Source organism: Chiloscyllium plagiosum, unplaced genomic scaffold (genome assembly GCF_037043375.1).
Source record: "Chiloscyllium plagiosum isolate Xiang-an unplaced genomic scaffold, Cpla_swu_hap1 HiC_scaffold_30, whole genome shotgun sequence".
In the NCBI taxonomy this organism is placed as follows: Eukaryota; Metazoa; Chordata; class Chondrichthyes; order Orectolobiformes; family Hemiscylliidae; genus Chiloscyllium; species Chiloscyllium plagiosum.
The window spans coordinates 11,391,177-11,417,789 of NW_028270168.1; the positions used below are offsets into that span (position 1 = coordinate 11,391,177).

The window sequence follows — 26,613 nt, forward strand, 5'->3', positions numbered from 1 at the left end:
TACAGGTGAGACGTACAGTGAGCTGCATGTTGTATTTTGTAGGAGATGGATTATTCACAAGAAAATTATCATTTTTCAAACAACTAAACTAGCTCACAGAATTGAATTTTATACCTAATGAAATATCAGGGAACCGAATCGGATGTGATAGAAGCACTAACAATCAAATTCAACTGAGGTAAATCGCTATTACATTGGGGATGATGAAACTGTGGAAGATTGAAACTAATTACTATAATGACAGGTGCGTTATTTGCTCATTGTTATCCATTTTTTGCGCTTGCAATTTTCTTCGTCCATGTGTAGCAAAATGATTCTGATTAAATTTTGAAAGAGGTTCATTCCTGCTATTTACAGATACTGAAAATTAATGAAAATTTGACTTTTATACTGAAGATTACTCTAATGATAGCCTGCATTTCAAACCCTACTTCTATCCTTCCTAATTTATTTCCCCAAGTTCGAGAAGCCTTGTAAATTACCTTCTGACAATGGCTGCCATTCTTTGAAACGCAATTCTTTGAAACATTGATTATCACCATTTTCTGCTTGCTTTTAATGCAGTCAGTGAAAGGCCTACTTCCTCACCCATCTTCATCCTCATTGAAAATGAAAATGAATTTGGCAACTTATTGTCTGAATGTAATTTTGCTGCCCTCCACCTTCCCTTTAATTTTGTGATTAGAGTTATTTCTGACATGATCTTTATCCTCTATAGTGAAGCCTAATACATTGACATGTGCACAATGCACCCGAATCTCTGGTCTTCCATTATTGAATTCTCAAATCCATTTTCTATAATATTACATGCATTAACCCTTATCTAAACATTTTAAGAATTTACTTATTCACAATCTGTTATAGTGTAGCCATGACTCTGTAATGGCTGTGAGTTCACACATATTTCACCTTGTACTGTCAGTTCATCTGTTTGGTTTTGAATGTTTAGATTAGGTTAGACTACCTACAGTGTGGGCACAGGCCATTTGGCCCATCAAGTCCACACCAATCCTGTGAAGAGTAACCCACCCAGGCCCGTTTCCCGCATTTAGACTAATGCACCTAACCGACACATTCCTGAACACTATGGGCAATTTAGCATAGCCAAACCACCTGACCTGCACATCTTTGGACTGTGGGAGGAAACCGGAGCACCGGGAGGAAACCCACATAGACACGGGGAGAATGTGCAAACTCCACAGAGACAGCGGCCCAAGGCTGGATTCAAATCCCGGGTCCTTGGCGATGTGTAGCAGCAGTGCTATCTACTGAGTCACTTCAGTTTCTGGTCAATTGTAACTGTCAGGATACTGACAGTGGGGAACTCGGTGGTGGTTATAGGTTTGTATGTCAAGGGGCACTGGTGAGAATGTTTTGTATTGGAGATGGTCATTGCCTGGCATTTGTGTGGCATGCAAATTACTTGCCACATTTACGACCAGGCCGGGATATTATCCAGATCTTCAGTATTTGAGCATGGACTGCTTCAATATCTGAGGAGTCGTTAGTGGTGCTGACCATTGTGCAATCATCAGCAATCATCTCCACTTGTGACCTAATGATGGAGGGATGACATTGATGAAGTAGCTGAAGACGGTTGGGTCTTGGACATTACCCTGCGGTAATCATACAGCAATGTCATACACCTGAAATGACTGACCTCCAACAACCTCAACTCTCTTTCTTTGTAACACGTATGACTCTAGTTGGTAGAGCATTTTCCCCTGCCTGCCTTTGATTCTAGATGGATCCAGAATCTGGTTTCCAGCATCTGCAGTCATTGTTTTTGCCTTTGATTCTAGTTTTGCTGGGGCTCTTCAATGTCGCACTTGGTCAAATGTAGCCTTGATGCCAAAGGCAGTCATTGACATATCTCAACTCTGAACTTCAGCTCATTTTGTGCATGTTTAAATGAAGGCTGGTTGGGAGTTCAGTGACCCTTACAGAACCCAAACTGAGAACAGTAAGCAAGTTATTGCTCAGCAAGTGCTGCATGATAGCAATGTTGATGACATTTTTCGTCCAGTGACCCATCTTGAGCATCAGCCAACTGGTCTATAGTCAGTCATCATTAAAGGTATCAAAATGTTAACTCTGGTTTCTCTCCGCAGATGTTGCCAGATCTGCTGAGCTTCTCCAGCAATTTCTGTTTTTGTTTCCCAAATTGGCTGGGTTGGATTTGTCCTGATTTGTGTGTACAGGATATACCTGGGTAATTTTCCACATTGGTGGATAGTTGTCAGTGTTGTAACTACATTGGAAGAGCTTGGCTAGGGGAGCAGCAAGTTGTGGAACACAAGTATTCAGCACTATTGCAGAATGTTGCCAGAGCCCACAAACTCTGCAGTATCAATGTTTCTGATTGTTTTTTGATATTACGTCGAGTGAATTAAGTTGGCTGAAGACTGTGATGCTGGGAACCACTGGACAAGTCTGAGATGGATCATCCACTCGACACTTCAGGCTGAAGACTGTTGCAAATGTCTCAGCCTTGCCTTTTGCACTTATATGTTGGACTCTGCATCATTGAGCATTGGAATATTTGTGGAGACACCTCCTTTAGTGAGTTATTTAATTGTCCACCACCGTTCACAACTGGATGTGGTAGGACTGCAGAGCTCAGATCTGATTTGTTGGTTAAAGAATCACTTAGCTCTGTCACTTGCTGCTTATGCTGTTTGGTACACAAGTAGTCCAGTTTCGTAGCTTCATCAGGTTAACTCCTCATTTTTAGGAATGTCTGGTATTACTCCTGACATGCCCTCCGGCACTCTCTATTGGATCAAGGTTGATCCCCTGGCCTGATTGTAATGGTTGAGTACGAGATATGCCGAGTCATGAGGTTACAGATTGTGCTGGAGTACAGTTCTGCTGCTGTTGATGGGCCACAGTGCCTCATGGTTGCCCAATATTGAGTTGCTAGTTCGGTTCAAAGTCTGTCCCATTTAGCATGGTGATAATGTCACACGACACAATGGATGATATTATCAAAGTGAAGGCGGGATATTGTTTCCACAAGGACTGTGCGATGGTCACTCTTACTGAAACTGTCTTGGACAGACGTGTCTGTGGCAGGCAGATTGATAAGGATGACGGATATGATGTCCCCTCTTGTTGGTTTCCTCACCATGCCATAGACCTAGTCTAGCAGTTATGTCCTTTAGAATGCAGCCAGCATTCGCTTGTGCCCTCAGACTTAATAGCAACATTTTAATGAATGCAGCAGCAGGACAAGAGTAATGGACACTCTAAGCAGAGTTTCAGTCTTGTACCTACCACTAATCCCCCAATTAACTTTTGAAAATTAATGTTGTGCATTAGCATAAACAGCTGCTGAAAATGTGCTGCTGGTAAAGCACAGCAGGCCAGGCAGCATCCAAAGAACAGGAGAATCGACGTTTCGGGCATAAGCCCTTCATCAGGAATCAGGTTCCTGATGAAGGGCTTATGCCCGAAACGTCAATTCTCCTGTTCCTTGGATGCTGCCTGACCTGCTGTGCTTTACCAGCAACACATTTTCAGCTCTGATCTCCAGCATCTGCAGACCTCACTTTCTCCTCCATTAGCATAAACAACCAAACCACGTCTATTTCTTCATATTTATTTTACACAGAAAGAATATTATAAAAATGATTGTACATCCTCATTATTCTATACATTTTACAAGTACCTTGTACTGGAAGAAATCCACATTATCATGTGAAATATAAATCATTTGCATAATTTAATATTGTGTGTTCCTATGACAGCAACAAGAAGGCTTTATGTACAATATACACAATCAGTAATCAATGCAGTAGCGTGGACCAAATTTAATTTTATTCTCTGATATTATTTACTATTTCACACTTTGAAATAGTCACATGAATATACAAGTTTGTAAAACTGTTACATAAACAAAATGAGGAATATCATGGAACTTTGTGAAAGATTGCAATGCAAATACATGGAAATCTAGAAGTACATCAGTATATGTGGATGTACATTAATAGATCTTTATTTTCCTTTCTACTGCTGAAGTCTGTTTGTTTATTTGGGCTATTGGTGCGACAGGATCAAACGTTGTGACTAGTTGTTTGGGACTTGGGTTAGAGTTTCCACCTTACAGTTTAAGTTTCTGGTGACAGTTAAGCTTCACAATGTCATTGTCACCAGACTTTGTTCATGTTTTTTCCTCAAGTAGTTGATTCACAAATCCAGTTCCTGAGCTTTTAGTCAACGATCTCTCTTTAATCCAAGTGTAGTTTCCACTTTTCACTCATTTCTCCAGATTTCTCTCAGAAAAAGATATCATTGATGTTAGACTTTAAGATATTTTCACAGGAACAGTGAGGTCCAAGAGTTATTCTTGTTAAACCATAAGATATAGAAGCAGAATTAGGCCATTTAACCCATTGATTCTGTTCCACCATATGGCTGATATGTTTCCCTTATGAGTGGAAACATTTTCTCACATCCCCTGTGTTCAGGCATCTCACTATTAAGTTTCAATGAGATTCCCCCTTCATCATTCTGACCTCCTGCAGAAGCCAGGAAACTGAAACAAGATTTTTTTTTATTAAATGGAAAACTTAACAGGTCAGGTAACATTCTGAATAGAGAAACAGAGTGAACATTTCAGGTTGGTGACCTCGCATCAGAACTGAGGAGAAATACAAATTCAGAGCTTTTAAGGCAATGAAAGGGGCTGAAGGGCAAAGGAAATGGGCTCTGATAGAGTGAAAGGCAGGAATGACTAAATTACAAATTATTTCATGATGTAACATTCAGGTGTGGCATGGTGTCTCAGTGGTTAGCACTGCTGCCTCACAACGGCAGGGACCCAGGTTTGATTCCACCATCAGGAGACTGTCTGAGTGAAGCTTGCACATTCTCCCTGTGTCTGCGTGGATTTCCTCTGGGTGCTCCGGTTTTCTCCCACAGTCCAAAGGTGCACGGATTAGCCATGCATCATAGTGTACAGCGATGTACAGGTTAGGTGGATTTGCCATGGGAAATGCAAGGATAGGGTAGGGGTAGGAGGTGGGTCTGGGTGGTATGTTCTTCTGAGGGACAATGCAGAAACAATGGGCTGAATGGCCTGCTTCCACACCATGGGGATTCTATGTTCAATAGGTAAGATTATAGTAAATAAACAAAGCTATGATTTTCTATAAGCGTAACCTTCCCATCTCCGTGACACCTTTCCATCTAAGCTTAAGGTGGGAGTAACACCTGTCTTTTCACCTCCTCTCTTCTCACTATCCAAGACCCCCATGCGGTCTCTCAAGTGAAGCAGTGATTTACCTGTACTTCTACAATTCAGCAAATTATATTTGCTACCCATGATAAAGTCTTCTCTGCACTGGGAAGACAAAACACAGACTGGGTTGTCACTTTGTGAAACATTTCTGGTCTGTACACATGTACAACTGCAAACATTTGGGTACATTCCGTGAACATGCTCAGTGAATGACCACCATGTAACCAAATTGTAACATTAAGAATTGTGGTCCATCAAACCTTGTTTCACTCTGTCATCTGACTTGTTCAGAGTGATGACTGGAACCAGATGGACCTCATTGACTACAAGATCCTTGATTGGTGTTGTTAACCTGGATTAAACAGGAATGCCCTGGCTGATCAATGGAACCATCAGGTCCATAATGCCGTTCTGCTGGACCATTCTGCAGGTTGTACGGTGGCTCAGTGGTTAGCACTGCTGCCTCACAGTGCCAGAGAGCTGGGTTCAATTCCAGCCTTGGACCACTGTCTGTGTGGAGGTTGCATATCCTGCCTGTGCCTGTGTGGGTTTCCTCCCACAATCCAAAGATGTGCGGGTTAGGTGAATTGGCCATGCTAAATTTCCCATAGTGTTCAGGGATGTGTATGTTAGGTGCATTAATCAGGGGTAAATGTAGACTAATAGGGTAGGGGAATGGGTCTGGGTGGGTTATTCCTCAAAGGGTCAGTATGGACTTGTTGGGCCAAGTAGCCTGTTTCCAAACTGTATGGATTCTACGAACTCAGCCATTCCCAAGTTCCCACCTCTTCACCACAACACTGCTTAGAGCTTGAATCAGTACTTGGGATTATGATGTTGTGGCCATAATAGAGAAATGGGTTTCACAGGGGCAGGAATGGTTGCTAAATGTTCCAGAGTTTGGAATGTTTAAAAAGAACAGGGAAGGGAGAACAGAGGAGGTTGTGCAGCATTACTAATCAGTGAGTACATCACAGCTACAGAAACAAAGTTTGTCAAGGAAGGATTGTCTACTGAGTCAGTATGGGTGGAAATTAGGAACAGCAAGGGAGCAGCCACCTCATTGGGGGTCTTCTATAGACCCCCTAATAGCAGTAGAGAGATTGAAGAACTCATAGGCCGGCAGATTTTGGAAAAGTGCAGATGTAGCAGGGTTGTTGTCATGGGTGACTTCAACTTTCCTAATATTGATTGGAACCTCCTTTGGATAGAGCCGTTTTTGTCAGGTATGTTCAGGACGGTTTCCTTACTCAGTATGTAGACAGGCCAATGAGGAAGAGACCATTTTGGATTTGGTGCTCAGCAATTAGCCAGGATAGATGTTAGATCTCGCAGTGGGAGAACACTTTGGGGACAGTGACCACAACTGCCTCACATTTACCATAGCCATGGAGAGAGAAAGGAGCAGTTACTATGGGAAAATATTTAATTGGGGAAAAGGAAATTATGATGCTATCAAACAGGAGTTGGGAAGTACAGATTGGGAGCAATTGTTCCACAGAAAGGGCACAACAGACATGTGGAGACTGGTTAAGGAGCAGTTGTTGCGAGTGATGCATAAATTTGTTCCTCTGAGACAGGCAAGAAGGGGTAAGATTAAGGAGCCTTGGATGAAGAGAACAGAGGAGCTTCTCGTCAAAAGGAAGAAGGCAGCTTACTTAAGGCGGAGGAAGCAAGGATCTAGCACAGCTGTAGAGCATTACAAGCTTGCTAGTAAGGAGCTCAAAAATGGACTGAGGAGAGCCAAAAGGGGGCAAGAAAAAAGCTTTGCAGAAAGATTAGGGAGAACCCAAAGTAATTTTACTCATACCTGAGGAATAAGAGAAGGATCAGGGAGAAGGTAGGGCCGATCAGAGATAGGGAACTTGTGTGTGGAGTCTAAGCAGATCGGGGAAACCCGAAATGAGTTTTTGCTTCAGTTTTCACTAAGGAAAGGGACCTTGTTGTGAATGAGAACTTTGAGGAGCTGGGAAACGGGATTGAACAGATCGAGATTGAGGAAGCTGATGTGCAGGAAAGTTTGGCAAACATTAAGATTGATTAGTCCCCAGGGCCAGACCAGATTTATCCTAGGATCCTTCAGGAAGTGAGAAAGGAGGTTGCTAAGCCACTGGCGAAGATCTTTGCCTCCTCACTCTCCACAGCAGTCATACCAGAAGATTGGAAGGAGGCGAATGTTGTTCTTCTTTTCAAGAAGGGGAATAGGGAAATCCCAGGCAATTACAGATCAGTCAGTCGTATGTCTGTGGTCAGCAAGGTTTTGGAAAGAATTCTGAGGGATAGGATTTATGACTATTTGGAAAAGCACAGTGTGATTAAAGGCAGCCAGCATGGTTTTGTGAGGGGCAGGTCATGCCTCACAAATCTTATTGAGTTCTTTGAGGAGGTGACAAGATAGGTTGACGAAGGACGAGCAGTGGATGTGGAGTATATCGACTTCAGCAAAGCATTTGATAAGGTTCCCCACAGTAGGCTCATTCATAAAGTCAGGAGGAATGGGATATAGGGAGATTTGGCTGTCTTGATTCAGAATCAGTTGGCTGACAGAAGGCAGAGTGGTTGTAGATGGAAAGTATTCTGCCTAGAGGTCAGTGGTGAGAGGTGTCCCACAGGGCTCTGTTCTTGGGCCTTTGTTCTTTGTAGCTTTTATAAATGCCTTGGATGAGGAGGTTGAGGAGTGGGTTAGTAAGTTTGTCGATGACACAAAGATTGGAGGTCCTGTGAATACCATTGAGGGCTATTGCAGGCTGCAGTGTGACATTGACAGGAAGCAGAGCTGGGCTGAGAAATGGCAGATGGAGTTCAACCTGGATAAATGCAAAGTGATGCATTTTGGAAGACCGAACTTGAATGCCGAATACAGGATTAAAAACAGGATTCTTGGCAGTGTGGAGGAACAGCGGGATCTTGGTGTTCGAGTGCATAGATCCCTCAAAGTTGCCACTCAAGTGGAGGGGTTGTTAAGAAAGCATTTGGTGTTTCAGCTTTCATTAACAAGGGAGTTTAAGAGCCGCAAGGTTTTGCTGCAGCTCGACAAAACCCTGGTGAGACCACACTTGGAATATTGTGTCCAGTTCTGGTTGCCCTATTTGAGGAAAGATGTGAACGCTTTGGAGAGGGTGTAAAGGAGGTTTACCAGGACGCTGCCTGGACCGGGGACTTGTCTTACGAGGAGAGGTTGACTAAACTCGGACCTTTCTCTCTGGAGAGAAGGAGGAAGAGACGTGACCTAATTGGGATGTACAAGGTAATGAGAGACATGGATAGAGTTGATAGCCAGAGACTTTTTCCCCAGGGCAGGACTGACTGCCATGAGGGGTCATAGTTTTAAGGTGTTAGGAAGAAGGTATAGAGGAGACGTCAGAGGTAAGTTCTTTACGCAGAGAATTGTGAGTGCATGGAATGCGTTGCCAGCGGTGGTGGTGGAAGCAGAGTCATTGGGAACATTTAAGCAACTGCTGGACTTGCACATGGACAGCAATGAATTGAGGGGAGCATAGATTAGGTTCTTTTATTTTAGATTAGGACTAATCCTTGACACAACATCGTGGGCCAAAGGGCCTGTACTGTGCTGTACTTTTCTATGTTCTGTGCTCTGTTTTATATCTTCTGTTGGTGCAATTACCCAATACTTTCTTGAAAGTCAGGATTGCCTCCATCAGACCCTCAGGCAATGCATTCCAGAATCTAACCACTTTTTGGGTAAAAATGGTTCTCTTCTTGTCAGCTTTGCTTCATTTACCAATTCCATCAAGTTGATGTGTTCTGCTTCTCAATCATTTGGCTAATAGGGACAGTACCAGCTGGTCTACTCTGTTCAGAATACCCATCCTGTTGAATACCTCTATAAAATCTCATGTTAGTCATTTCAAAGTAGTATAGCCCTGACTTTGCCAATCTCCCTGGAAAAATAAAGACTCTCTACTCAACAAAGCTATTCTTATTAAACTTGTCTCCTACTGCCACATATTATAAAGGAGGATCAGACGGGGTTTATTAAGGGCCGTAGATCATCCAATAATGTTAGAAGGGCTCTGAATATGATTCAAGCTTGTCATCAGGGAAAGATACCAGGAGTAGTGGTTTCATTAGACGCGGAAAAGGCATTTGATAGGGTCGAATGGTCATATTTGTTTTACACATTGGAGAGGTTTGGTGTTGGACAGGTGTTTACCAAATGGATCTCAACATTGTATAGTGATCCCAAAGCAGTTGTGGTTACCAATGGATTAGGCTCGGATAGCTTCAGTGTGGGTAGGGGCTGCCGTCAGGGATGTCCCCTCTCGCCATTGTTATTCACGCTAATAATTGAACCACTAGCAGAAGCTATACGAGCTGATCCTAATATAGTGGCCCCAAGGATTGGTACAGGTAAACATAAAATTACCCTTTATGCAGATGTTGTTCTTCTATTCCTCAGTAACCCTTTGATGTCCATACCTCGCTTAATCCAAGTTATTAATACATTTAGTGCATTCTCAGGCTATAAAATTAATTTTTCAAAATCGGAAGCTATGCCAATGGGTGGCCTTGCTGTGATACCCCGCTTAGCGGACGGTTCCCTTTTTCCCTTTCGCTGGTCCCTGGAGGGTTTCTTATATTTAGGCATCTTTATTACTCCAGTATTTGGTCAGTTGTATAAGGCTAATTTTGTGTATTTATTGGAAAGGATAAGGCAGGACCTCCAGCGATGGGGAGACCTGCCAATTTCCTGGCTGGGTAGAATAGCATTAATCAAAATGAATATCCTGCCCCGTCTCCTATATCCTATGAGAATGCTTCCGGTGATGCTGCCGAGGACAGCTTTATGTAAATTATACGGCTGGCTGAGTTCCTTTATCTGGAACCATAGGCGGCCCCTCATTAAGCTGAAGAAGCTACAGCTTCCACAGGCAAGGGGTGGATTGGACTTCCCAGATTTTAGGAAATATCAATTAAGTTCCCTATTAAGTTATATAGCTGATTGGGTCTTGTCTGATCCACAATCAATCTGGTTGGACATCGAGGCTTCTCAAGTAAAATACCCACTTATTAACCTTTTATTCTCAGACAAGAGGAAAATCATTACAGATCACTGTAAAAACCCTATAATACTGAATACAATCAAGGCTTGGAATATAATGCGGCAAAATGAGGGTAATTCACATAAAACATCCCCCTATGCACCGATAGTGGGAGCATGGGGATTCCAACCGGGGTTAACAGATGCCACTTTTAAACTCTGGAGAGCCAGGGGTATCTCATGTCTCGGGGATTTATTTAAAGATGGGGTCCTGATGTCTTTCGGACAGCTGCGTCAGAAATTCGGATTACCCAATGGAGACCTCTTTCGATACTTCCAAATTCGAGATTTTATACAGAAGAAGACTACGTTATTAGATAGTCTTTATAAATCCGATAGAGAATGTAGTGTCCTACGACCAGTGGGGGTATCTTCCGTCAGTAATATTTATCATTTGCTACATGATGAAGTATCGGGAGATATGGATAATCTGCTTAAAACATGGGATCAGGATCTGGGACTAGAAATCTCCACTGAAACGTGGAATGATATCTGGGAAAATGCTAGAAGAATTACTATTTGTAACAGAACCCAGGCTATCCAGCTGAAGATACTTCATAGGGCCCATATAGCACCGGTTCGATTGGCAAAATTTAAGGCAGGAGCATCTCCAATGTGTCCTAAATGCAAAATAGAGGTGGGCACTCTTGTACATTGCTTATGGACCTGTCATAAGATCCGTAGATATTGGACTAAAGTAGCAAGTACCCTGACAGAAATTTTAGGAACGGAAATAAAAGTGGACCCCGTATCTCTCCTCTTGGGCTTTTCGAACTTTCCCTCCCTGGACACGTACGGGAAGAGACTATTTTCTATTCTTTCTTTCTGTGCAAGGAAAAATATTTTGATGAACTGGGTGGCGGAGGGCCCCCCTGGACTTTCAAATTGGCACAGACTAATTATGGAATGTATTCCCCTTGACTTCCTTACAAATATGGTGCACCAAAAGACCGAATTATTTTATAAAATATGGCAGCCCTTTTTGAATTACATAAATACAGATATTTCGGCTATCCTAATAAGGGCTTTTATTTAATTGAGACTACAGACCTGGCTGGTCCGCGGCCCCTCGGGGGAGGAATCCCGCACGAATACGGGTTTTATCATATCTGATGTTAACACATCCCGAGCATGTAAGAGACTTAAATATACACCCTGGTTAGTTGTAGGTTAGATTAGTAGATAGTTGAGTTTTGTCTGTTTGTTTTTTTTTATTTTTTCGGTTTTTTTTGTTGTTTTGTTTTTTTTTGGTCAAATTTTGGCTATTGTATATTTGAGCTAATTGTATATCAATGTTTATATCTGAGAGTTTTGTTTATTTTTGTAAACTTGTAAAAATGTTAAATTTCTAATAAAAATATCTATAAAAAAAAAACTTGTCTCCACTGTCTAATTTGCGGTGCCCAAAATAGTTGAAACGGAAGCTGTGTTTTACAAAGGTTCACCATATCCCAGGTGTTTTTGTTCTCAACGTCTCAGTTTGTAAAGCCCTGGATCCCGTACTCATTATGAACTGCTTTCCAAATCTGCCCTACCAAAATCAACGATTTGTTTCCAGCTCACTCTGCTCATGTTAAACTGCTGTTTAATTGTAACCTTCATTTTATGTTGTCATTCCTTTTTTTGCTACTACCAAAATATACTGTTTCACACACTCTGAATTAATTTTAGGTGTAGAGCTGGCTTGAAGGTAGAAGGCAGAAGGTGGTGGAGGGTTGCTTTTCAGACTGGAGGCTTGTGACCAGTGGCATGCCACAAGGATTGGTGCTGAGTCCACTGCTTTTCATCATTTATATAAATGATTTGTATGTGAATATAAGAGGCATGGTTTATAAATTTGCAAATGACACCAAAATTGGAGTTGTAGTGGGCAGTGAAGAAAGTTATCTCAGAGTACAGATCAGATGGGCCAATGGTTGGGAGTGGCGGATTGAGTTTAATTTTGATAAATGCGAGGTGCTGCATTTTGGAAAGGCAAATTTGAGCAGGACTTATACACGTAATGGTAAGGTCCTGGAGAGTGCTGCTGAACAAAAAGACCTTGGAATGCAGGTTCATAGTTCCTTTGGAAGTGGGATCACAGGTAGATAGAATAGTGAAGAAGGCATTTGGTATGCTTTCCTTCATTAGTCAGTGCATTGACTATGGGAATTGGGAGGTCATGTTACAGCTGTACAGGACATTGATTAGGCTAGTTTTGGAATATTACAAGCAATTCTGGTCTCCCTACTATAAGAAGGATGTTGTGAAACTGGAAAGGGTTCAGAAAAGATTTACAAGGATGTTGCCAGGGATGGAGGATTTGAGCTACAGGGAGATGTTGCATAGGCTGGGGGTATTTTCCCTGGTGTGTTGGTGGCTGAGGGGTGACCTTATAGAGGTTAATAAAATCATGAGGGGCATAGATAGGGTAAATAGACAAGGTCTTTTCTGTGGGGTGGGAGACCCCAAAACTAGAGGGCATAGGTTTAAGGTGATAGGGGAAAGATTTAAAAGGGACCTAAGGGACAACGTTTTCACACAGAGGATAGTGCGAATATCGAATAAGCTGCCAGAGGAAATGCTGGAGGCTGGTACAGTTACAACATTTAAAAGGCACCTGGATGGGTATATGAATAGGAAGGTTATGGGCCAAATGCTGGCACATAGGAAAAAATCCTTTTTGGATATCTGGTTGGCATAGACGAGTTGGACCAAAGGGTTTGTTTCCGTGCTGTACACCTTGATGACTCTAAGTTCATCTGTTATGTATCTGTCTGATCTCCTAATCTCACGTTGTTCTCCTAAGGTTTATCAATATCTTACTCAGTTGAGAAAAATTTCCAAGTTTTGTCTCATCACAAATTTTGAAATTGTGCTTTACACTGCCAAGTCCAGATCATTATATACAGATTGGGGTGGGGAACCTTCTTCCTGTCAAAGGATGTTCACAGAATAATTAAAGCCAGATTCAAGAAAAAAAGTAGCTGACTTTTGCCTTTCAGGGAGAAAGCAGAAACATTCAACTCACTCGCTGTTTTAATGCGATGGCCGAGTTTGGTTTGCCTTAGTGAGACTTCATGCTGATAATGATGATGTTGCTATGAGCAATTGCTTTTTAAACTCTTGTCTGTTAATACACTGGTAGGGTTTCATGAACTGAGGAATCAAGTGAATATTTTCATGGAAAACCTGGGATGAATTAAGTGAGCACAACTGGCTGTGACTCGCGGTGTTCATGATAGATTTATTACTGTCCTTTTCCAACAATATCCTAACCAGCTTTTTATTTCTCTTTTACATGTGAAATAATTTTAAGTCAGAGAGAGAGAACCTGCACAGTTACTGCCTTTGCTGCTTTTAAATTCATGTGTCACTGGACATTGGAGTGCATCTGGGAAAATTAACTATCAGTGAATTTCACAACTAATCTTGGAGGAACCAGTTTGGGCGAAGTTCACAGCACAGAATCAGATAAGTGAATTATTGTTTTAAGTCTGTCCAAGAGAAAGGCTGCAGTAGTAAGTACGGTGGGTTCTTTCTTGATTATATGTTTTTGGAGATAAATCTCTTGATTAAACTTAAAATATAAAATATAAAATTTAACCTGGTGCAGTGTTTTGCAGAGGAATAAGACGGTGTTATTTTCTGGGTCTGTAGAATGTGAAGGAGCAAAAATGGCCTTTGAAGTGATATGTACTTCTTGTCAGATGTGGGAGTTTAAAGAGAGTTTAAGGGTTACTGCGGATTATATCTGCCATAAATGCTGTTGGATATGAATCTTATGAGATCGAGTGGATCGATTGGAGAGACAGATAGAAGCGATGAGAAATTTGCAACAGCAACAATATGTGATGGATGGCAATTATAGGAAGGGGAGAAAGTCTCAGATACAGTCACATAGATGGGTTAACTCCAGGAAGGGTAAGAGAGGTCAGCATTTAGGGCAGGAGTCTTTTGTGGATGTACCCATTTCAAACAGGTATACTGTTTTGGAAAATGTAGGGGGTGATGGATTCTCAGGGGAACGTAGCACGAACAGCCAAGTTTCTGGTATTGAGACTGGCTCTAATGCAACGAGGTGTACATCGGCTTCCAAGAGATCAATTGTGTTAGGGGATTCTGTAGTCAGAGGTACACACAGATATTTCTGTGGCCAGCAGAGAAAAAGCAGAATGGTGTGTTGTTTCCCTGGTGCCAGGATCAAGGATGTCTCAGAGAGGGTGCAGAATGTTCTCACGGGGGATAGGGACCAGCAAGAGGTCATTGTCCACATTGGAACCAACGACATTGGAAGGGAAAAGGTTGAGACTCTGAAGGGAGATTACAGAGAGTTAGGCAGAAATTTAAAAAGGAGGTCCTCAAGGATAGTAATATCTGAATTACTCCCAGTGCTACGAGCTAGTGAGGGCAGGAATAGGAGGATAGAGCAGATGAATGCATGGCTGAGGAACTGGTGTATGGGAGAAGGATTCACATTTTTGTATCATTGGAATCTCTTTTGGGGTAGAAGTGACCTGTACAAGAAGGACGGATTGCACCTAAATTGGAAGGGGACTAATATACTGGCTGCAAAATGTGCTAGAACTGCTTGGGAGGATTTAAACTAGTAAAGTTTGGGGGGTGGGGGGGTGGCATCCAGGGTGATAGTGAGGAAAGAGATCGATCTGAGATTGGTACAGTTGAGAACAGAAGTGAATGAAACAGTCAGAGCAGGCAGGGACAGGGTAGGATTATGTACATTAAACTGCATTTATTTCAATGCAAGGGGCCTAACAGGGAAGGCAGATGAACTCAGGGCATGGTTAGGCACATGGGACTGTGGTATCATAGCAATGACAGAAATAAGCCTCAGGGATGGGCAGGACTGGCAGCTTAATGTTCCAGGATACAAATGCTACAGGAAGGATAGAAAGGGAGGCAAGAGAGGAGGGGGAGTGGCATTTTTATTAAGGGATAGCATTACAGCTGTGCTGAGGGAGGATATTCCCGGAAATACTTCCAGGGAAGTGATTTGGATGGAACTGAGAAATAAGAGAGGGATGATCACCTGAATGGGATTGTATTTTAGACCCCCTAATAGTCAGAGGGAAATTGAGAAACAAACTTGTAAGGAGATTTCAGCTATCTGTAAGAATAATAGGGTAGTTATGGTAGGGGATTTCAACTTTCCAAACATTGACTGGGACTGCCATAGTGTTAAAGGTTTAGATGTAGAGGAATTTCTTAAGTGCGTACAAGACAATATTCTGATTCTGTATGTGGATGTACCGACTAGAGAAGGTGCAAAACTTGACCGACTCTTGGGAAATAAGGCAGGGCAGGTGACTGAGGTGTCAGTGGGGGAGCACTTTGGGGCCAGTGACCATAATTCTATTCATTTTAAAATCTTGATGGAAAAGAAAAGACCAGATCTAAAAGTTGAATTTCTAAATTGGAGAAAGGCCAATTTTGATGATACTAGGCAAAAATATTTGAAAGCTGATTGGAGGCAGATGTTCGCAGGTAAAGGGAACGGCTGGAAAATGGGAAGCCTTCAGAAATGAGATAACAACAATCCAGAGAAAGTATATTCCTGTCAGGGTTAAAGGGAAGGCTGGTAGGTATAGGGAATGCTGGATGACTAAATAAATTGAGGAGGAAGTGAGGACTGCAGATGCTGGAGATCAGAGCTGAAAATGTGTTGCTAGAAAAGCGCAAAAGGTCCGGCAGCATCCAAGGAACAGGAGAATCGACGTTTCGGGCATAAGCCTGAAACAGGGAGATTTGGCTGTCTTGATTCAGAATCAGTTGGCTGACAGAAGGCAGAGTGGTTGTAGATGGAAAGTATTCTGCCTAGAGGTCAGTGGTGAGAGGTGTCCCACAGGGCTCTGTTCTTGGGCCTTTGTTCTTTGTAGCTTTTATAAATGCCTTGGATGAGGAGGTTGAGGAGTGGGTTAGTAAGTTTGTCGATGACACAAAGATTGGAGGTCCTGTGAATACCATTGAGGGCTATTGCAGGCTGCAGTGTGACATTGACAGGAAGCAGAGCTGGGCTGAGAAATGGCAGATGGAGTTCAACCTGGATAAATGCAAAGTGATGCATTTTGGAAGACCGAACTTGAATGCCGAATACAGGATTAAAAACAGGATTCTTGGCAGTGTGGAGGAACAGCGGGATCTTGGTGTTCGAGTGCATAGATCCCTCAAAGTTGCCACTCAAGTGGAGGGGTTGTTAAGAAAGCATTTGGTGTTTCAGCTTTCATTAACAGGGGAGTTTAAGACCCGCATTCCTGAAGAGGGCTTATGCCCGAAACGTCGATTCTCCTGTTCCTTGGATGCTGCCGGACCTGCTGTGCTTTTCCAGCAACACATTTTCAGCGAAAGAAATTGAAGGTTTGGTTAAGAAAAGAAGGAAGCGTATGTCAGGTATGGACAGGACAGTGAATCCTTAGAAGTGTATAAAGGAAGTAGGAGTATACTTAAGACGGATATCAGGAGAGCAAAAAGGAAACATGAGATGGCATTGGCAAATAGAATTAAGGAGAATCCAAAGGGTTTTTACAAATATATTAAGGACAAAAGGGTAACTAGGGAGAGAATAGGGCCCCTCAAAGATCAACAAGGCAGCCTTTGTGTGGAGCCACAGAAAATGGGGGAGATACTAAATGAATATTTTGCATCAATATTTACTGTGGAAAAGGATATGGAAGATACGGACTGTAGGGAAATAGATGGTAACATCTTGTAAAATGTCCAGATTACAGAGAATAAGTGCTGGATATCTTGAAACAGTTAAAGGTGGATAAATCCCCAGGACCTGATCAGATGTACCAGAGAACTCTGTGGGAAGCTAAGAAAGTGATTGCTGGGCATCTTGCTGAGATATGTGCATTATTGATAGTTACAGGTGAAGTGCCGGAAGACTGGAGGTTGGCAAACGTGGTGCCACTGTTTAAGAAGGGTGGTAAAGACAAGCCAGGGAACTAGACCGGTGAGCCTGACGTTGGTGGTGGGCAAGTTGTTGGTGGGAATCCTGAGGGACAGGATGCACATGTATTTGGAAAGGCAAGGACTGATTCGGGATAGTCAACATGGCTTTGTGCATGGGAAATCATGTCTCACAAACTTGATTGAGTTTTTTGAAGAAATAACAAAGAAGATTGATGAGGGCAGAGCAGTAGATGTGATCTATATGGACTTCAGTAAGGCGTTTGACAAGGTTCCCTATGGGAGACTGATTAGCAAGGTTAGATCTCATGGAATAAAGAGAGAACTAGCCATTTGGATACAGAACTGGCTCAAAGGTAGAAGACCGAGGGTGATGGTGGAGAGTTGTTTTTCAGACTGGAGGCCTGTGACCACAAGGATCGTTGCTTAGTCCTCTACTTTTTGTCATTTACATAAATGATTTGGATGCAAGCATAAGAGGTACAGTTATAAGTTTGCAAATGACACCAAAATTGGAGGTGTAGTGGACAGTGAAGAGGGTTACCTCAGATTACAACAGGATCTTGACCAGATGGGCCAATTGGCTGAGAAGTGGCAGATGGAATTTAGTTCAGATAAATGCAAGGTGCTGCATTTGGGAAAGCAAATCTTAGCAGGACTTATACACTTAATGGTAAGGCCCTAGGGAGTGTTGCTGAACAAAGAGACCTTGGAAGCACTAGCTTTCAGAGCACTGCTGCTTCATCAGGTGGAGCAGTCGGAGAACACTTCAGCAGTCCGGGACATTCAACCTCGCACCTTCGGGTGACCATCCTCTAAAGAGGACTTTGGGGCAGGCAACAACGAAAAGTGGCTGAGCAGAGGCTGATAGACAAGTTCGATACCCATGGGATTGGCCTCAACCGGGACCTTGGGTTCATGTCATACTCCACGTGACCCCATTGCATGATACACACACACATACACATACACAGGCAAACAGTCACACAAATGGACACATAGACAGACACACAGACACTCCTACACAGACACAGACACACACTCACACACACTCACAGACACACTCAGGCAGACCCTCTCTCATATGCTCACACATACACTCCCACGCACACCCTCTCACAGACTTAAACCCATTTACATTCACACTCACGCGCATATACACGTCCTCTCACAGATACTCATAACACCCCCCAGCCCACATGCACACACGCACACACACCCACACGCATGCTTACACATATAAGTTTGTTGGGTGAATTGGTACTTGCAGAATTAGATTTTACTTTGCTCAAAAACTGCATGAATCCATGTTAGATTCTATAAATCAATTTTTTAAACTAGAATCAGTCTGACCATTGTGGCACAGACAGCCTCACACAGGGAGTTAACACCTTCAATGCATTATCAATACAACCACCTGATGCAGGAGCAGCACTACAAAAGCTAGTGTGCTTCCAATTAAACCTGTTGGACTATAACTTGGTGTTGTGTGATTTTTAACTTTGCACACCCCAGTCTAACACTGGCATCTCCAAATCATGAATACATTATCTGGGCTGACATGGTACCAATTGTTAAAGTTCACTTGAGAAAGTAACTTTAAAAAAAAATGTTTTGCAATTTACATATGAAAGAACTGAAACCAACATGGTCATTCTAACAAATGAGAGACTTAACAAACAATCCAGGTCTTTTCAATATATAATTTCAGTTACATCACACTGTAAACGTTTGCTATAAATTGTGTCTTACAATCTTATATTCCACGAACACCTGATGAATGAGCAGTGCTTCGAAAGCTAGTGCTTCCAAATCAACCTGTTGGACTATAACCTGGTGTTGTGTGATTTTTAACTTTGTACACCCCAGTCCAACACTGGCATCTCCAAATCAGCACCACCTTCTCAAGGGCAACTAGGGACAGACAATAAATGCTGGCCAGCTGGTGATGCCCACATCATGTGAACATATGGATAATGAATAAAAACAAAACTGGAAGTTTCTCCACTCAAAGCTTATTGAGGTTTGGGGTAAAATGAAAATTTCAAATTTGACCTTCATTGATTTGACAGGGAGAGTCAGAGAGTGAGGGGTGACCTTATGAAGATTTATAAAATCATGAGGGCCATGGATGGGATAGATAGACAAGGTCTTTTCCCTGGGTTGGGGGAGTCCAGAACTAGAGGGCATAGGTTTAACGTAAAAAGGGAAAGATTTAAGAAGGACCTAAGGGGCGACTTTTTCACACAGAGGGTGGTGCGTGTATGGAATGAGCTGCCAGAGTAAGTGGTGGAGGCGAGTACAGTTACATCATATTAAAGGTGTTCTGGGTGGGTGTATGAATAAGAGGGGTTCAGAGGATTATGGGCCAAATGCAGGCAGATGAGATAAAATTTATTCAGGATATCAGGTTGCATGAAGGGTCTGTTTTCCTGCTGTACAACTCTATGACTATGACTCTATGACTGTTAAAAGTTTAAGGGAACTAGATGACCAGTCAGACTTTAAAATTCAGACCAGTCATGATCAAACTGAAACCAAAAGAGAAAATGCTGGAAAATCTCAGCAGGTCTGGCAGCATCTGTAAGGAGAGAAAAGAGCTGACGTTTCGAGTCTAACTGACCCTTTGTCAAAGCTAAAGAAAGGGGGTAAATAGGGAGATATTTATACGAGGCTGAGAGAAGGGGAGTCATGGCTCCAGAAGCAAAGGTAGCAATAAAGAGGTGATAGTGACAGTGCATAGAGAGCTAACACTGAGAGAGAAAAGGAAAGCAGTGAAGGTGGACGGGGGAGAGAGACAAATGAAAATCCTGTCGGAGAGAAGAGCAATACTTCTTCAGGGTAGGCATTCCTGGAAGAGAGGTGGCAGTGGGTTAAGCACTGGATAAAAGCAAATTACTGCGGATTCAGATTCCAGCATCCGCAGTAATTTGCTTTTATCCATGATCAAACTGAGGTGTGGAGCAGACTCAAGGGGTTGAGGTCCCTTCCTGGGGTCCCTTTTCACCATTCGATACAATTCCAGTGTAGATTGCAGAGGCCGACAATACCTCGCTGTCTGTGCTGGTCATTTGTGGTCGGCTGGATGAGAAGTTCAGCAAGGCCTTTCTCAGGAGAGACTTCTAAACTTTTACTGACCTTTATGTAAAAGAGGGTGTTGTCATATCATCCCTGTAACGGCTTGGTGTTTAATTAAGGTTCTGGATTCTGCTAATGAGGTAATCCTTCTCTACGCCATCAGAATCAAATTCCATTAAATATTTTAATGGAAACACCTTGAATGTTCCATATTCAATCGCTAATGACACCAAACCTGGTGGTAGTATAAACAGCGAAGGAGGTTATTTAAGATTACAAAGAGATCTTGATCAGTTGGGTCTTTTGCCCAAAACCTCGATTTTTCTGGTCCTCGGTTGCTGCCTAATCTGCTGTGCTTTTCCAGCACCACCCTCTCGACTCTAATCTCCAGCATCTGCAGTCCTCACTTTCACCTGAGGAGTGGCAGATGAAGTTTAATTTGGATAACTGCAAGGTATTGCATTTTGGTAAAACAAACAAGGGCAGTACTTATACAATTGTAAGTCAGGCCTTGGATAGTGTTGTAGGACAGAGAGACATAAAGGTTAAGATAGATAATTCTTTGAAGTTTGCGTCACGTGTAGATAGTGGTCAAGAAGGCATGCTTGCTGTCATTGTACAGGTCTTTGCGTAAAGGAGTTGGGACATTATGTTGAGGTTATACAGAACATTGGCGAGGCCTTTTCTTGAGTACTGTGTGCACTTCTGGTCACCCTGCTATAGGAAGGATATTATTAAGTTGGAGAGGGTTCAGAAAAGATGTTGCCTGAAATGGTGGGTTTGAGTTATAAAGACAGGCTGAATAGGCTGGGACTTTTTTCACTGGAGTGTGGGAGGTTGAAGGTAAGCCTTAAAGAAGTTTATAAAATCATGAGGGTTATAGATAAGGTAAATGGCAGATGTCCTTTCCCTAAAATGGGGTATTCCAAGACTAGGGGGCATATTTTTAAGGTGAGAGGTAAAAAACTTATTAAAGATATGAGGGCCAACGTTTTACACAGGGCGGTTCATGTGTGAGATGAGCTTCCAGAGGAAGTGGATATAAGTACAGTTACAATGTTTAAAAGACATTCTGATAAGTGCATGAATGATATATGTTTGGAGGGGCATCTGCCAAATGCAGGCAGGTGGAACTAGATTAGACTAAACGATTTGCATAATTTCATCTTTTACATGACTGTTAAATGTTTTGCTGGAAAATACCACTCAATGTTCTAAGAAGATTTGTGTTTTTCTTGTAACTTTTCTTCACCTGAATTAAAGGTAAATCTGCCAACAACAAACTTGATCCATGATGTTCCCCTTAAAAAAAGAGACAAAATATCTGTCCACATCAGAGAACTGTACCTTACTCAGTGGCAAACGTGAAAGTGAAGATTAGAGATATTGATAACTCATGGATTAGTTAGTATTAGGAATCTTTTATAAAGGGAATAGTGAGTCTTCATATATATTTGAAAAAGATTATATCTAGTAATACGTTAGTTCTGTCCAGGACAAGATGTTGGTCAGATGCTTTTTTGCTTACCTTCCACGTCTAGTGTCCACCAAGACAAACTGACCCACATCCAGTTTTCGTTTGTCTCTTACCTTCGCTACGATCCTTTCTGAGCTCATCTTACAACCTACTGCCTCTGGAATGGTCAACCACACCACACCATCCTGTTCTAATCATTTTTTTCTTATAAAGACTTGACTTATTCATTTACTAGACAAGGAAAAGGAAAGAAGGTTTGGGGGAGCTAAAGAGTAACTCCAGTTGGTGGTAACAGTAAGCTGTCCCCAAAGTGAATTTATTTAATCTCCAAAATAAATAGCGAGACTGTCTTTCTTTTCTTTAATAGAAAAGATCTATTGTTCACAGAATAATTTGATGCCTATAGTTTATCATAAACTTTATCTAATTTCAGTATTTGGGAAGGACAGGCAAAAAGGAAAAGACAGTGCAGTGGCATCGCTGGTTAAATGGTAATTAGCACAATAGTGATAAAGGATATTAGCTCTGACAATGTGGACTTAAGAAATACCAAGGGGAAAAAACCATTAGTGGGTGTCATTCTGCAGTGGTGATGTTGGGAATGGCACTGAACAGGAGATTAGAGATGTATGTAATAGAGTCATAGAGAGTCATAGAGATGTACAGCATGGAAACTGACCCTTCGGTCCAACCCGTCCATACCGACCAGATATCCCAACCCAATCTAGTCTCACCTGCCAGCACCCGGTCCATATCCCTCCAAACCCTTCCTATTCATATACCCATCCAGATGCCTCTTAAATGTTGCAATTGTACCAGCCTCCACCACATCCTCTGGCAGCTCATTCCATACACATACCACCCTCTGTGTGAAAAAGTTGCCCCTTAGGTCTCTTATATCTTTCCCCTCTCACCCTAAACCTATGCCCTCTATGTCTGGACTCCCCGACACCAGGGGAAAGACTTTGTCTATTTATCCTATCCATGTCCCTCATAATTTTGTAAACCTCTATAACGTCACCCCCTCAGCCTCCGACAGTCCAGGGAAAACAGCAATAGCCTGTTCAGCCTCTCCCTGTAGCTCAGATCCTCCAACCCGGGCAACATCCTTGTAAATCTTTTCTGAACTCTTTCAAGTTTCACAACATCTTTCCAATAGAAGGAAGACCAAAATTGCATGCAATATTCCAACAGTGGCCTAACCAATGTCCTGTACAGCCACAACATGACCTCCCAACTTCTGTACTCAATACTCTGACCAATAAAAGAAAGCATACCAAATGCCTTCTTCACTATCCTATCTACCTGCAACTCCACTTTCAAGGAGCTATGAACCTGCACTCCAAGGTCTCTTTGTTCAGCAACACTCCCTAGGACCTTACCATTAAGTGTATAAGTCCTGCTAAGATTTGCTTTCCCAAATGCAGCACCTCGCATTTATCGGAACTAAACTTCATCTGCCACTTCTCAGCCCATTGGCCCATCTGGTCCAGATCCTGTTGTAATCTGAGGTAACCCTCTTCGCTGTCCACTACACCTCCAATTTTGGTGTCATCTGCAAACTTACTAACTGTACCTCTTATGCTCGCATCCAAATCATTTATGTAAATGACAAAAAGTAGAGGGCTCAGCACCGATCCTTGTGGCAGTCTACTGGTCACAGGCCTCCAGTCTGAAAAACAACCCTCCACCATCACCCTCTGTCTTCTACCTTTGAGCCAGTTCTATATATAAGTGGCTAGTTCTCCATGTATTCCATGAGATCTAACTTTGCTAATCAGTCTCCCATGGGGAACCTTGTCAAACGCCTTACTGAAGTCCATATAGATCACATCTACTGCTCTGCCCTCATCAATCTTCTTTGTTATTTCTTCAAAAAACTCAATCAAGTTTGTGAGACATGATTTCCCACGCACAAAACCATGTTGACTATCCCGAAGCAGTCTTTGTCTTTCCAAATACATGCACATCCTATCCCTCGGGCTTCCCTCCAACAACTTGCCCACCACTGACGTCAGGCTCACTGGTCTATAGTTCCCTGGCTTGTCTTTACCACCCTTCTGAAACAGTGGCACCACGTTTGCCAACCTCCAGTCTTCCGGCACCTCACCTATGACCATCGATGAGACAAATATCTCAGCAAGAGGCCCAGCAATCACTTCTTTAGCTTCCCACAGAGTTCTCGGGTACACCTGATCAGGTCCTCGGGATTTCGATTAGATTAGATTAGATTAGATTACATTACATTACAGTGTGGAAACAGGCCCTTCGGCTCAACAAGTCCACACCGACCCGCCGAAGCGCAACCCACCCATACCCCTACATTTACCCCTTACCTAACACTACGGGCAATTTAGCATGGCCAATTCACCTGGCCTGCACATCTTTGGACTGTGGGAGGAAACCGGAGCACCCGGAGGAAACCCACGCAGACACGGGGAGAACGTGCAAACTCCACACAGTCAGTTGCCTGAGGCGGGAATTGAACCCGGGTCTCAGGCGCTGTGAGGCAGCAGTGCTAACCACTGTGCCACCGTGCCGCCCACTTTTAACCAGCACTTCCTCCTCTGTAATCTGGACATTTTGCAAGATGTCACCATCTATTTCCCTACAGTCCATTTCTTCCATATCCTTTTCAATAAGGGAATATCGGTGACCATGGTGATTTTAATCTGCACATAGATTAGGCAAATCAAATTAGCCAGAATGCCATAGAGGAAGAATTTCTGGAATGCTTCTGGAATGGCTTTCTTGATCAATATGTGGAGGAACTAACTAGAGAGCAGGCCATCCTGGATTGGGTTTTATGTAATAAGAAGCCAATCTAGCTGTGCAAGACCCCTTGGGGATGAGCAACCATAATGTGATAGAATTTTTGATTAAGATGGAAAGTGAGATTGTTGATTTGGAAACTAGGGTGCTGAATCTTCCTAAAGAAAGCTATGAAGATATGAGGCATGAATTGGTCTTGATAGATTGGGAAGAGTTACTTAAAGGGATGACAGCAAATAGGCAATGGAAAACATTCAACAAATGCTTGGGGGAACAGCAACAACTGTTTATTCCTGTCCAGTACAAAAACAAAATAAGTAAGAGGGCCAATCCATGGATTACAAAGGAAATTAGAGGCAATATCTGATCCAAGGAAGAAGTGCACAGATTGGCCAAGAAAAATAATATGTCGGCAGATTGGGAGCAGTTTAGAATTCAGCAAAGAAGCACAATGGGATTAATGAAGAAGAGGAAAATACAGTATGAAAGTAAGCTTGCAGGGAACATAAAGATTGACACTATGAGTTTCTGTAAGTACGTGAAGAGAAAGAGATTAGTGAAGATAAATGTAGATCTCCTACAGGTAGAAAGGGGGGAATCTATAGTAGGGGACAAAGAAATGGTTGAGCAACTGAATGTATGCTTTGGTTCTGTCTTCACAGAAGAGGACACAAATCAGATACAGGTAGTTCTCCTATAGCACCATAGTTGCATTCCAGCGAAATCTTGTTGAATAGAAAATTGCTTAATATAAATAATGGGGCCAATGGTAAAAATGGGGTTGGGGCAGACCAGCAAAGAATACTCACAATCACACAAAAATCACCCAAAAGTCTGACACCAAGTATGGCACAGCCTGAATGAAGGTTGAAATCATATTTATTAGCAAAAGAAAAGTAAATTTAACACAGTACATTTAAAAAATGTAAGAAAGCTGCTCTCTGTACAGTACATCTCACAGAAAGCTGCTCAATTGGCAGCTGACATCAGTTCATGTGCAGCACGGCAAGAACACCAGTGCATATACAGAACGAAGAGCACAAACCAATTCCTGCTAGAATTGCGCCATTGCAAATGGAGGCAAATGTTTTCCAAAATACCGTTCCCTAATTCTTCAGTGACATTATAGCCAAATCATGTTGCCGCAATGCGCATTATCTCAGAACAACCTGTATTAGAAATGAGTGAGATCAATATTAATTGAAATGATACTAGATAAATTGAGGGCATTGAAGGTAGATAAATCCCCAGGGCCTGTTAATCTACATGCCAGAGTACTTAAGAAAGTGGCTGTAAAATAGTGGATGAATTGGTGATTATCTTCCAGGATTCTATAGATTCTGGAAGAGTCCCTACAGATTGGAGGGTAGCTAATGTCAGTCCAATATTCAAAAAGAGAGTTAGAGAGAAACCAAGAGATTATAGACCAGTAAGCCTAACATCGATTGTGGGGAAAGTTCTCGAATGCATTATCAAGGACTTTGCAGCAGAGCATTTAGAAAGCAGTGGCAGAATCAGACAGAGTCAGCATGGATTTATGAAGACGAAATCATGCTTGGCAAATCTGTTGGAATTCTCTGGACATGTAACTAGTCGAGTTGACAAGAGGGTGCCAGTCTATGTGGTATATTTGGACTTTCAGAAAGAATTTGACAATGTCCTGCAGAAGAGATTATTGTAGAAGATTAAAGCACATGGGATTGGGGAAGTGCATTGAGATGGATAGAAAACCTGTAGTCAGAGAGGAAACAAAGAGTAAGAATTCAAGACTCCTTTTCAAATTGGCAGGCAGTAACTAGTGGGGTGCCACAGGGATCAGGGCTGGGACCCCATCTATTCACAATATATGTGGCAAAGATGCAGAGTTCCCTCAGCATGATCTGGACAGGTTGGGTGAGTGGGCAAATCAATGGCAAATGCAGTATAATTTGGATAAATGTGAGGTTATTTACCTTGGAAGCAAAAGCAAGAAAGTAGATTACTACCTGAATGGCTGTAAATTGGGAAAGGGGAGTGTGCAATGGAAATTTTATGTGCAAAACCTTCAATTTTATCTTTTCATTTTTTTTTGGT

The 26,613-nt window shown here is 42.3% G+C and overlaps 1 pseudogene; it reads right to left on the reverse strand.

Annotated features, from left to right (window-relative positions):
* LOC148142135 (lethal(3)malignant brain tumor-like protein 3) overlaps positions 1-21,908 on the reverse strand; it is a 161,534-nt pseudogene extending 139,626 nt beyond the window's left edge.
* Positions 21,909-26,613: the final 4,705 nt, after the last annotated feature.